This window comes from Rhamphochromis longiceps, linkage group LG11 (genome assembly GCF_057381845.1).
Source record: "Rhamphochromis longiceps isolate RC_006_pf linkage group LG11, R_longiceps_female_GT1.1, whole genome shotgun sequence".
Lineage (NCBI taxonomy): Eukaryota > Metazoa > Chordata > Actinopteri > Cichliformes > Cichlidae > Rhamphochromis > Rhamphochromis longiceps.
Genome location: NC_140567.1, coordinates 23,254,751 through 23,266,564, shown reverse-complemented (window position 1 = coordinate 23,266,564; position 11,814 = coordinate 23,254,751). Strand labels below are relative to the sequence as shown.

Below are 11,814 nucleotides of genomic sequence, written 5' to 3'. Positions count from 1 at the left end.
TTTGTCACTTTTTATGGAATCAAACTCAAAGTAAGGTCAGTACTTCCACGCTTTAAACGCTGCATGCTCATACTCTCTCCCGTACTGGATATATTATCCATTGTTGATCTGCACACAGCTGTTGCCACGAACGTAGCACTCGCTTACGTCACTGTCATGAGACATTCTCGCAAAAAAAATCACGGTTTTAGTAACGCAGTAACGCAGCGTTCCTACGGGACAGTAACGGTAATCTAATTACCGTTTTTGCAATAGTAATCCCTTACTTTACTCGTTACTTGAAAAAAGTTACAAGTAACGCGTTACTGCCCATCTCTGGTCTTGAGCCACCTTTCAGAGGGGTTCAGAGACTTACATGGAAATACACTATATAAGGTAAAAATATCGTTTTTCAATTCTAATGAGGTTGAAATGGATTTAGTATGACCACCTTTATTCATTAGCACAGCCTGAACTCTCTTAGGGAAACTTTCTTGTAGTTGTCTTTAAGTAGTCTCCAAAACAGTTCTCCAGGCTTCTTGAAGGACAGTCAACGCTCGCTTTTTTCTTTCATATTGGCTGAGTTTTCTTCTCTTCTCTGTCAAGATGATCTCACATTGCCTCAATAATGTTGAGGTAAGATTAAGAGTTCTCCTTTGTGTGTTTTTCTATCTGGGCTTTTACTGCACTGGCAGTGTGTTTGGGATCATTCTCATGCTGCAGAATGAAGCTGCTGCCAATCAGGTGCTTTCCAGGTGGCACTGCATGGTGGATCAAAATCTGATGGTACTTTTCTGCATTCATAATTCCAACAGTTTCAACAAGATCTCCAACACCACTGGCTAAAATGCAGCCTCGAACCACAACAGAGCCTCCACTGTGATGAACAGATGGCTGAATACACACTGGTGTACCTCTCTCCTGACCTCCTCTGGACATATTGACAATAATGTAAACCAAAAATGTTGCATTTGAATTCAGCACTCCATCCTGTTGATTGAAGTTCCTGTAATTTGCCATACCTCAGCCTTTCCCCTGTTGCCCTTCTGTAAGAACGGCTTCTTGACAGCCACCCTTCCATTTAGACCATCTCTGATGAGGCTTCAGTGAATGGTAGATGCATCGACTGAAGGGAGAGCTGGATCTCTCTGGTCCTGTGTCAGATCTTTGAGGGATTTTTTATTATTGCTTAAGGAAACGACTTTCAGGTACTTTTCATCTGGTGTAGATAGCTTTTTAAAGGCTGCCACTTTGCTCAGAATTATAAGGACACACTGCACATCAAGCTAAAATAGGACAACTTTTCAGCCCACAGCCCTTTGGGAAAAATGTTGGCTAAGTTGTGTGTTGTCTGTGTAGACGCAACACTGCTTCATCCCTTGAACTAGGTGATTTTTTTCAAACAAACAAACAAAAAATGTTCGGCTATAAGGATGGGACTGGAAAAAATGAAAAAGTAGCCAATGTCCAAAGAGAACTATTGATCGAGACCACTTAAAAAAATGTGAGGTTCTGGTGCCTTGAAAGCAAGATACGAAGAATGAAGGGTTGCTCAAGACTTTTGCACAGTACTGTATGTATATTTTGTGACAACTGTGAGAGAATAGTTTCCTTAGATATAACTTCTTACTGTGAATATTTTCCAAGTTACAGTCCCAAAAGTGCACACATTAGAGGTAAGTTGAAATTTGGCACTTTCTGTGAGCCTTATTTTTTCCAGCATTATGATGCGTCATAACTTCTTAAGTGTGGAGGAGAGCCACATGAAAATTGTAGAGCTGAAAAACACATTTAGGTTCTGTTAAAAACTGTGACCAAATCACTCTTACTCCAACTCCAAGTGTTACAATCTAAAGCCAAAACCTGGTTTTATTTTTTTCCCAGAGCATCTTTTTTCTCTGACAAACTTTGAGTGTCAGGATCATGAGGATATATCAGAAGAAAACTTGAAAAAGTGTAGTTTGTGTAACCACGTGGGATGGTCAAAACAAGTTGTGATTCCTTCTGTGTCAAAATATTTTTAATGCAGATTTTTTTTTAACACGCAGAAATTTGTGGTCTGGTTGAGAATCTTTTGAATTCTCCTCCTGTAGTCCTCTCGTTAAGTTGTTGTCCTCTCATTTTGTGCTGCTGTGCCGCTTCTATTGTCAGACTCCGTAAAGCTGTGATGATCTGCAGTCTTGGCATCCAGCACTTTTCTTTTATAAAGCACCAGGAAAATGTTTCATCTTCAAGAAATCTAGATGGATATATTTTTTCTCAAATGTATCCTCTTGCAAGGTACCATGCATAGTCATGGATGATAGCCACATATTGACCAGGGTTAAGTATAACACGAGTATCACTACTTGTGTTATTGCAATGATATTCCTGCTGGGCAATGGGTTTTAGATTGTTACATGACATCACTGACATATTAAAGTTATTCTACAGGAAAATAATTTTAGAAATCTATAAGATCTGCAATATATAAGAGACTACTTATACTAGATTTTCCACTGGGATTCTCTGATTTGATTCCTATAGACTTATCAGGTTATAATCCCAATTCAGCCAAGTGTATATCCTCAGGTATAATCTTATATAATTAGACTATTCTACCTGGCCTAATCGGTTTAACATTAGGCTGTGGCTTTCTGGGTACGGTATAATCTGATGAGAGCAGACACAGAACTGTGTGGGAGTGGATTAGACCGTTTCCTTATGACAGGTCAGCCTATCCTGCCATTATGCAACATGACAGACATCAATAAAGCAAATCATAGCATGTGAAGGATGAGTCCAAGTATTTATACAGCAGCAGCCATACACCAACACCTCGCTCACTGTGCGCTCACTGTGAAAGAAAGACCGTAGTCCTTCAGTGATACAGAAAATGATGGTGACCTTATACATCTAAGTTTGAATCTTCTCTCGGTACGCCTCTGTATTTGTATATCTTGTCCAGTCTGAATGCTCTAAATGTGATATTTTATTCATGATTTTCATTGCCATGACTTGTACCAGTGTCTTTTTCTGTGGGTAACGGTTGGAAAGTGGCTGGTTCAACACATTATTTGTAAGGGTTTGTTGCATGCTCCTCTACAAATAATATCTATTTGATTATTTATGGGGTTGCTGCAGCCTAAGAGTGAGAGTTAGTTAGATCAACAAGGGGAAAAAAAGGATATGTGGGTTTTAGTGTAGAAAGCGAGTTTTATGATTAAGCTTCAAGTTTCAAATGAGGAATGCAAAGCTGCAAAAATGTTTCTATTAAAAATTTCGACAAATCTTTTTTAATATAATTCACGTCTTTTATGTCTTTCATCAAACGCTTTTCAGTTCCAGCTCCATCCTTTATAGCAACTATTTGAACTATTCCTTCAGATGTCATGTTGCATAAAAATTGTTCTTGACGAGAACATTTTTACAATTCCTCAAAATTTAACAGATCTATTTTTTTTTTCAAACAACCGTATTATATTTAGAAATAGGCGATTAAAATGACACAATAGACGGTGCGAAGGCTGATTGTGAAGGAGCGTTAACCGGCAAAGTCGGTCTGTTTCTCTCTTATGTGTTGTTTCATCTCATCTGCTGAAATAAAACCCTTAAGTACATTATGTAAAACAGCATTAATCCCACCTGAACCTGAATGTTCTGGCATGATTTTTTCAAACAGGTGTTTGGTCAGCAGAACACAGACGAGAAAGTTGGAAAACAAAAAAGAGAAAGAGAAAGCGGGGGAGTCTGACAAACGCAACACAACACAGTAAATGCTTGGTAAATGGAAAAAGGAGTGTCAGAGGCCCGGAGGGAGATTAGAACTGACAGGAAATGGGAACAGTGGCCGGCCACAATGTATACCCTTCACAAGTCTTAATATTGTGCGCAGCGGTTAGGGGGCAGGAGGAAAAGATGGAGAGTGGGGAGTCACGAGAAAGAGAAATGATGGGCCCTTTGAATGAAAAGGTTAGTCCACAGTCTTGCCCTGCAGCATGTGTCATATGTATGGTGTGAGAAATATGTAAAAGAGAAAGTGAATAATAGAATACAAAGAGAAATAATAAAGTGGGTTGACAGTTGCTATGCCAACGCTGTAGCGTACAGATGAGTTCTCACTCTGCCAATCCATCTTTCTTCCTGGTCTCCCTCTGAGTTTAAAGCCACATAAAAGCCCGACTACAGGAAATGATACTGTATAAATCACATAAAACTTCTAAATGACACAACAAGCAGGTGGGTGGAAGAGGAAATGGAAGATGGGAGTAATGTGCAATCGGACGGAGGAGAAAGCGATGTGGAGGAAATGTGAGAATTTGGACGAGGAAGCTCATGAGTGAAAAGAGAGAGGGGCTGATTAGATTCTAACTGAAAGGACAGCTGACCCTCTGCCCCTCCACACACACACAAAGCAGCAATCACACATGCATTTCCTCCTTTCATATTTCTCACAAACCTACTCATATTTGTTTTACACATTTTATTTCCTGTTGCTGAAATATACAGGTCCATTCATTCAGAAAACACTGGTTTGCTGTTCCCTTTACATCTTCTGGCTGTTAAGTCTCCCTTTCAACAACAAGAGGGGTGGAAGAAGTACTCCATTCAAGTCCTGTACTTAGAAGGGATAGCTAGATGAGAGTGAGAAGATCGATACCACTCTCATGTCTCTCCAGTAAATATGAAATTGCTTGTGCTTGCATGGCACAAAGACTGGAAACAGGGGAAATAGTGAGGCTGGCCTTGCTTAAAGAAGCAAAATCAGCTTACCAGTACTGCATAAAAAGCTGAAATGTATTGCACGTTGTGGTTTTATGTGACCGCCACTAGAACTATTTCTTGGGCAGGTGTAGCCTTGTAGCTTCCTGCAGTGTAGTCATTACAGGAAGTGAACGGGGAGGCACATATAGCTGAGGCCATCTTGAACAAGATGTGACACAGTGAACCATTAGGGTTGTGGGAAGTGGTTTTTTTCACCAGATGGGGTAACGTACATTCATGTTTACTACAGACATGTGAGTGGAAGTGGTCTTCTCATTTAACTCTCAGCACAATTGATACATAGAGACTATTTAGATAAAAAACTATATGAATGGGGAGATTGTTAATGTAAGCACTCTGATTCAGTGAGTCTAATACATAATGCACAGTATTTATCTAAAGGTTACAAACATTACCAGGATTTCCATATGCTGCTGATCACTGAAGCAGGAACCTCTAGATATGAAAAGAAAATGAAGCCAATACAAAGTGGTAAAAACTGCAGATCCTCAAATGAGGCTAAATCTGAAAGTCACCATGTTAAAACGCCCAGTTTTTACATGTTTACCGCATGGTACAAAAGGGTTTTGGTGCCCGTCCCCTGAGGAAACAATAACACAAACAAAGTATGTGTGCTAATTTGGGTGCACGTCTCACTACGGCCAAAAACCAACGTCCCAACATTTACTGTTAATAAATTTAGGGCCGTTACTATTTACTGGTGTAGTAGAACAAGGGAGTAACAGTTGACAGACTTATAGCCACAAACATAAAGGCTCAACTCATCTCAGTGACAGCAACATATAAAGAGGACACACAATGGGCTGTAGGACCCAGAAAATTCCCTCCTAAACTAATGAAATAACAAAACTGGATTATCAAATAAAGCCACAAAAAACTGACTACCTTTCAGGCTCAATCCTGAAAGGAAATAAAAAACTAAATACTTATGAAAAACCCCCCAATGATCTGAGGAAGCTGGAGAGCTGCACGGTCTGGTCACAAGCTTTTTCCAGTCTGGGGCTGTGCAATCAGCTGAGAAAGAGAAAGGAGAGAAAAGAAGGAAAGAGGACACAAACACAAGAGAACATAACCGATTTAAAGGAAAGGAGAATCCATAATTTTAACATTCAGTTTAACCATGCATGTTGAAAACTTGTGCCTCCTTTCCTTCGACACTGCAGTTCTACCCCCTTGTTCTGCTGTACCTCCTGGTATTTTTAGGTACTTAAAAATTACATCTGAAACTTAAAGAATTATATAGCAAATATTTGGAAACTATATCCCAAGTCACAGATTGTATTAAGAGGTGCTACCTTCACTTTCTGTTAACATTTCTGTGACTAAGCCGGAAGAAATAAATGCTCACTTGTCCAGCTGGTTTAATTCAAAATGCAAAGTACAGATTTACAGGCAATTTGGCAGGCAAGAGAAAAGAATTAGGAATTGAGAACACAGCATGAGCGTGTGAGAGAATCTGGCAGAAAACAATAGCAAGATGGCAGGTATAAATACAACATGGCTGATTGAGAAATTGGGAATAAGTGACGTGGGTGTGTGTCAGGTGACTGGGAACAGAAGGAAGGCGCTGGAGAGCTAGTGGGTGGATAGGGTAAAGGAAGGAGTGGAAGAATAAAAACAAAAGCAGGGCAAAGATAAGGACTGCGACAGTTCTGCATTTTGAAAGGTGGGCTTTATTGCTTAGACATTAAATTTTCATTGGTGATAAGAAACACACATTTATTATATCTGAATTTTCCCTCTTTAATCAAAAGTAGCACACTGAAAACTTCAATCACAAGTAAAAGTTCTGCTGTAAAAGGTTTTGCTTGAGAAACCATATAAAGATATTAAATATATATAAACAGAAAAGTGTATTTACTGCATAAAAAATCATTATACCAAATGCCTCTATAATATGCATTTTTTATGACTGAATCAGTCTTGTGCTTGCATTGATGTATAGCCATCATTTTAATGGCATAGCTAGGGGAAGAAAGCAATTCAAGGAGTTCATACACCAATGGGCAGTTTAATGAATTACAACTCATCATATTTTTAAATATTTACAGATATTTGTGTGTAATGAGTTTTTCCGCTGTCACACAAAAACAGAGCAGACCTGCTAAAACATTTTAAAGAAATGTTGTGGAGTGCAAGTAGGAAAGGAAGGAGGGAATGAAGGAGGAGGTATAAATTGTGTAACATGTAAATAGAAACAGAATGCAATGATGTGAAAATCTCACAAACCCAAAGAAAACATATCAAATGTTTGAACCGAGATACTTTAATCGTTAATGAAAAAACATTATATCATTTTTAATTTTGATGACTAGAAACCACTGAGTGAGAACACAGTTCGCTGTACCAGCCACAAATGCACATCAAAGCTCTGTCAACGAAACAAGAAGCCGCGTGAACGTGAACCACAAACACTCGTCTGGTCCCAAGCTCATTTAAAATGGACGGAGGCAAAGTGGAAAGCTGTCGTGTGGTCAGAAAATTTAAATTTTAGATTCCTTTTAGAAAATATGAATGCGGTGTCCTCTGAACTAAAGAGAAGAGGGACCATCCAGCAGCACTCAGTTCAAAAGGCTGCATATTGCTGGTATGGGGGTGCATTAGTGCCTATGGAACTGGGAGCTTGGATCATAGCGCTCATCCCAGCAAATCAGTAATAAACTGCACACTGCATACACCAATTTAAAACGTTTGGCATGTCATGAAACAAACAAACAAAAAAAACAAAAAAAACACACAACAAAAATTGCTGAGAATCCTAAATTCCTCTTCCAAAAAATCCAGCACCTGGTGTCCTCAGTTCCCAGATGTTTACTGATGTTGTTTGGAGAAGAGGGGATGCTACATAGTGGTAAACATGGCCCTGTCGCAAATTTTTTGAGATGTATTGCTGCCGTCACATTCAAAATGAGCTAAGATATAGTAAAATCTCAGATTAAACACTTGACACATTTCCTATCTTCTTTTGTTAATAAAATATGGGTTTATGAGATTTGAAAATCGTTGCCTTCTGGGTTTTTTGTGTGTTTTTTTTTTTTTACACGCAGTGTGACAGCTTTTTGGACTTGGGGTTGCAAAATACACAAGTAAAGCTAAGAAAAAAATGGAACAAAGGAAATGTTCTGCAAACATTTCCTTTTCTGAAAGATAAACCCACTCTGGCCAAACTACAAAGCCACTGAATGACAGGAAATGGAGAAGCCGATTTTTCTCTCTGTCCAAATAATGAACCTGTTGTTGACTGCATTTATGATAGATGTCAGGGAAGTGATGAGTAAGTGCATTGCATAGCTGCATGACTCTTCTTAATAGACCACTGGGCTGGCCTCACTCTATCAGACATGCTCTAATTGTTGCCCTACACCGACTCCACTGTATCCTAATGGCTCAGATTGCACTATAGAGCCCTAGAAGCTGTGTAGTCTAACCCGCAGCCTAGAAACGATGGATGTATGCAGATGGATTTCTGCAGAGCAAACAGCTCCCTGAACCTGCTGCCTGAGACAGACTAATCAAATCCAGAGAATGGGAGACTGCAGGGGGTAAAAGATACAGGGAGGGAGAGGCGTAAAGAGAGGGGGAGTGAATGGTGGAGCTTGAAAGCCGCGGGTAATGCGTCCGCGCTCTCCTGTTCAAGAGGCGGGCAATCAGAGCTGAACATCTTGCCTCCAAACAACTGTGCCCTTTTAATGAAAGGACTGACACACATTCAGACACACAAACATATGTAAACACAGCATATTTGCGCAGCTTTATCAGAATCTGCGTCTGTCAGAAACTGTATCATACGCCAAGCAAAATATTAGTCACCACTCCATCTTTTCTAAAATGTATATAGAAAAGGGCATCATCACCCCCTGACTGAAGAGCCGGTTGGTTAAGTGCGCCGCTCACAAGTGTGTGCAGCTGTCCTGTTAGTAACAGTCGATGTTTGAAGAGTTCAGGGGGTAACTACAGTTTCACAGTGTCAGCATGAAACCAAAGTGTGTGCTGTGGTGATGCTGATGCACTGGATGAGTGTTTGTGTCAGCTGTCTGCTGACTAAAAAAAAGAAGGAAAAAAACCCAGCAGTCAGCAGACTAGTGTCACTGCCGGATTTTCACTTATTCACACTTTTCCTGACACTTTCAAGTTCAAGGACCATTTCCCCCCTTTCATAGTCATGCATGGCTTTAAGGTTCGAAGTCAGGGATACCACAAGTAAGGTAATTAGTAATTAGTTTTGGCTTTCGATTTAGAAATCTATCACAGGGTCGGAGAAGCTGGTAAGCTCATATTCCAGGGTGCACTGTCAACCCAGCTCGTGGCTGGAGGCGGTAACTCCTTTATTGAACGTCTCTCTTCCAGATTTTATAGTCCATGCTGCTCAGCTCCTCTAAAACAATTTCTGGCTTGGTATCCTCTCTGCTGAATGAAATTCAATACGCTTTCAAGATGTCTTGGATGTGTAAAGGAGTGTTTTGATGTGCTGTTTCTTGCTTCTCCAGCTCTTGTTGCCTACAGCTGCTTCTAACAGACCCCAACAAAGTTATTTTGTGGCAAAGACTCGAGCTAGACGTTCTTCATCTGGGTTGATGGATAGAATTCATTTCACAGCATAATTATTGTCCCCATATTCAGTGTTTTTTCCAAAAATAAATGACTTTACTGTCTCATTGACGTCATTGTCAAGCTGTACTGACTAAAGAATTGTTGCTGATATCTTTAGGGATTTTTTATTCTTACTTGGTGTCGAAAATGGTGAGTGATAATAAGTGAATGTACCTGGTTGGGATGTTGCGCTTCATGGTTTGTGCCTTAAACCCGCAAGCCTGAAGAAAATGACATTCCTGTCCCCTAATCTGTGTTTTTTTTTTTCTCCAACCAGCTGAAGCAGCCATTAAGGAGCCTAGTTGAGTCCATGAAAATATGGGAGCTGTATCTGGAGTCATGCTTGTTATGGAAATTTTGTGAGACCAGGCTTTCTCATGCAGAAATGGTCTTTTGGGGAGATTAATGCATAGAAAATAGACAGAAACACTTAGTATCATGAGAAGAGAAACAGGAGGAAAAGGAGGAATTACCTCATTCTAAGTTTCTTCCCCCTCCATAGGAAGTTTCTTTATGCCTACTTTAATGGCTACTCATTCCCTCAAGATTAAGTAGCAGAGCAGGTTCTGAATGATCACTTTTACTTTTCCTGACACGTCCAGGTGTCTGTTTCCTCACAGCTCATTGGGAGAGGCTGTGGCTCAGGAGGTAGAGCATGTCATCTACTAATCAGAAGCTTAATGGTTTGATCCCTAGCTGCTCTGGTCTGCATGCCAAAGTATCCTTGGACAAGATGGCAAATCCTGAGTTGTAAATGTTAGCCAGAAAGCACTTAAATACAGAAAAAAGTGCTTGTATGAACGTGTGACTGTGAATGAATGAATGAGACATGTTGCATTAAAGCACTCCAAGCGCTCGAGTAGAAAGGCGCTATATAAGACCAGCCCATGTTACTACATAGGCCTTTCTTAAGACGTCAACAAAGGCAAACAGAAGATGATCAGGTTATTAACTAAAATACTTTCAGGCTTCTATCAACCTCACCACTATTCTGAATCTACAGATCAACTGCAAAAAAAAAAAGAAAAAAGAAAGCAACATGTGCTTGTCTCTTATTTCCCTCCTCGCTGCCCTTTTCCCCACTGATAGTAACGATGGTCATGGTTTTTGTGATGTAGGGGGTGTGAGAGATATGTGGCCTTTTCTCTTTCTTCACAGATCAGAGAGGTGGTGTCAAATTTAGATATCTTTTATGTATAGGCAGCAGGAGGTCAAGGGCTCCCTCCAGGCCTCCGAGAAAAGGAATGCCGTGGTATGCTGTGTGCTACGTGCCACCCTGGATTGAAGAGACAGCTCACTAAGTATGCCTGCAAGTGTGTGCAGATGACCTCATTCTAACATTTTAAAGTATTACAGGGAGTTCAGAGGCGAAGCCCAGCTTTAAAGCGTCACGATGACAGTAAAATCCATGCAGCGCTGGTGATCGTATGTCTCTGAGGTGACCGCAATATTCCTGAGTCAGCTGTCTACTGTCTCTCAGCTGAGCGACGCGGATTTATTTTGGTCACAACAGTACCATTGCACAATAAAATCCATTTTCCTTGATTTAAGGTACGGCAGAGTCCAAATTACAATGTCACTCGATCTAAAAAAAAAAAAAAATCACTGGTAACATGGAGTCAAATGAGCAAACTGCTAAAGAATCAACACCTCAAAGGCCAGTGTGTAATGTTAATATGAAATAAGTAAAATACAAATAACTGGTTCTATGTATTCGTTATGGCTTAAACAGTAGATAGAAGTACATAGATAGTTAGATACAGTTTTAACTATTCAGGCTCTTAAACGGTTTTCTTAAGCTTCTTCCCTATTAGCAAGTTCATCTTTCTGCTTTTCACCCTTTTATGGCTGGATAACCTGATAAATTAGGCTATAAAATATGTCTCTAATTAGCAATATACTGTAGCGCTCACAAATGAACTGGAAAAAAGGTTCATAGTTGGCCGATCTGAAGTAACAAAAAGGGAAAAAACTACTTGATCCAGAACTTTAGACCACAAAACCAGGCTAAGATTTCCCAGAGCCATAGAAAGGCTATACAGTCTTCAATTTTTGCATTGCTTCTTACAATCCACAGTTTTCATTTTATTATATTACAGGAATAGACTCACCACCCCCTACTCCTCAGGTCTTCCCATTGGTTGTTGTCCTCCTTATATGTCTTGAGGACAGATTTTTTTTATGTACATACTAATAATTTCCAAATCGGGGGCATGCCCCTCATTTTTCATTTCATAAATGGGCTTTTATTGTATTTCTGCTTTACTGGTTGCAGTAGCAGAACAAAATCTATTTACCTCTCCCAATCCTAGGTCACAACTAAAATACCATGTACAGGTTTTTAAGCATTCAACCTCAACTACTACATCTGCATTATCAATAAAGCATTAGATATGTTTCATAGATTTAGTCAATACAAAAGCTACCAGACCATTCTAATAATGACACTTTGTGGCATTACTCATGGTTCAGCCTGTGGCA

The 11,814-nt window shown here is 39.8% G+C and overlaps 1 protein-coding gene across 1 annotated transcript in view; it reads right to left on the bottom strand.

The window, feature by feature from the left end:
* s100w (S100 calcium binding protein W) overlaps positions 1-11,814 on the bottom strand; it is a 72,969-nt gene that overhangs the window by 6,283 nt on the left and 54,872 nt on the right. The gene's annotated exons all lie outside the window — the stretch shown is intronic.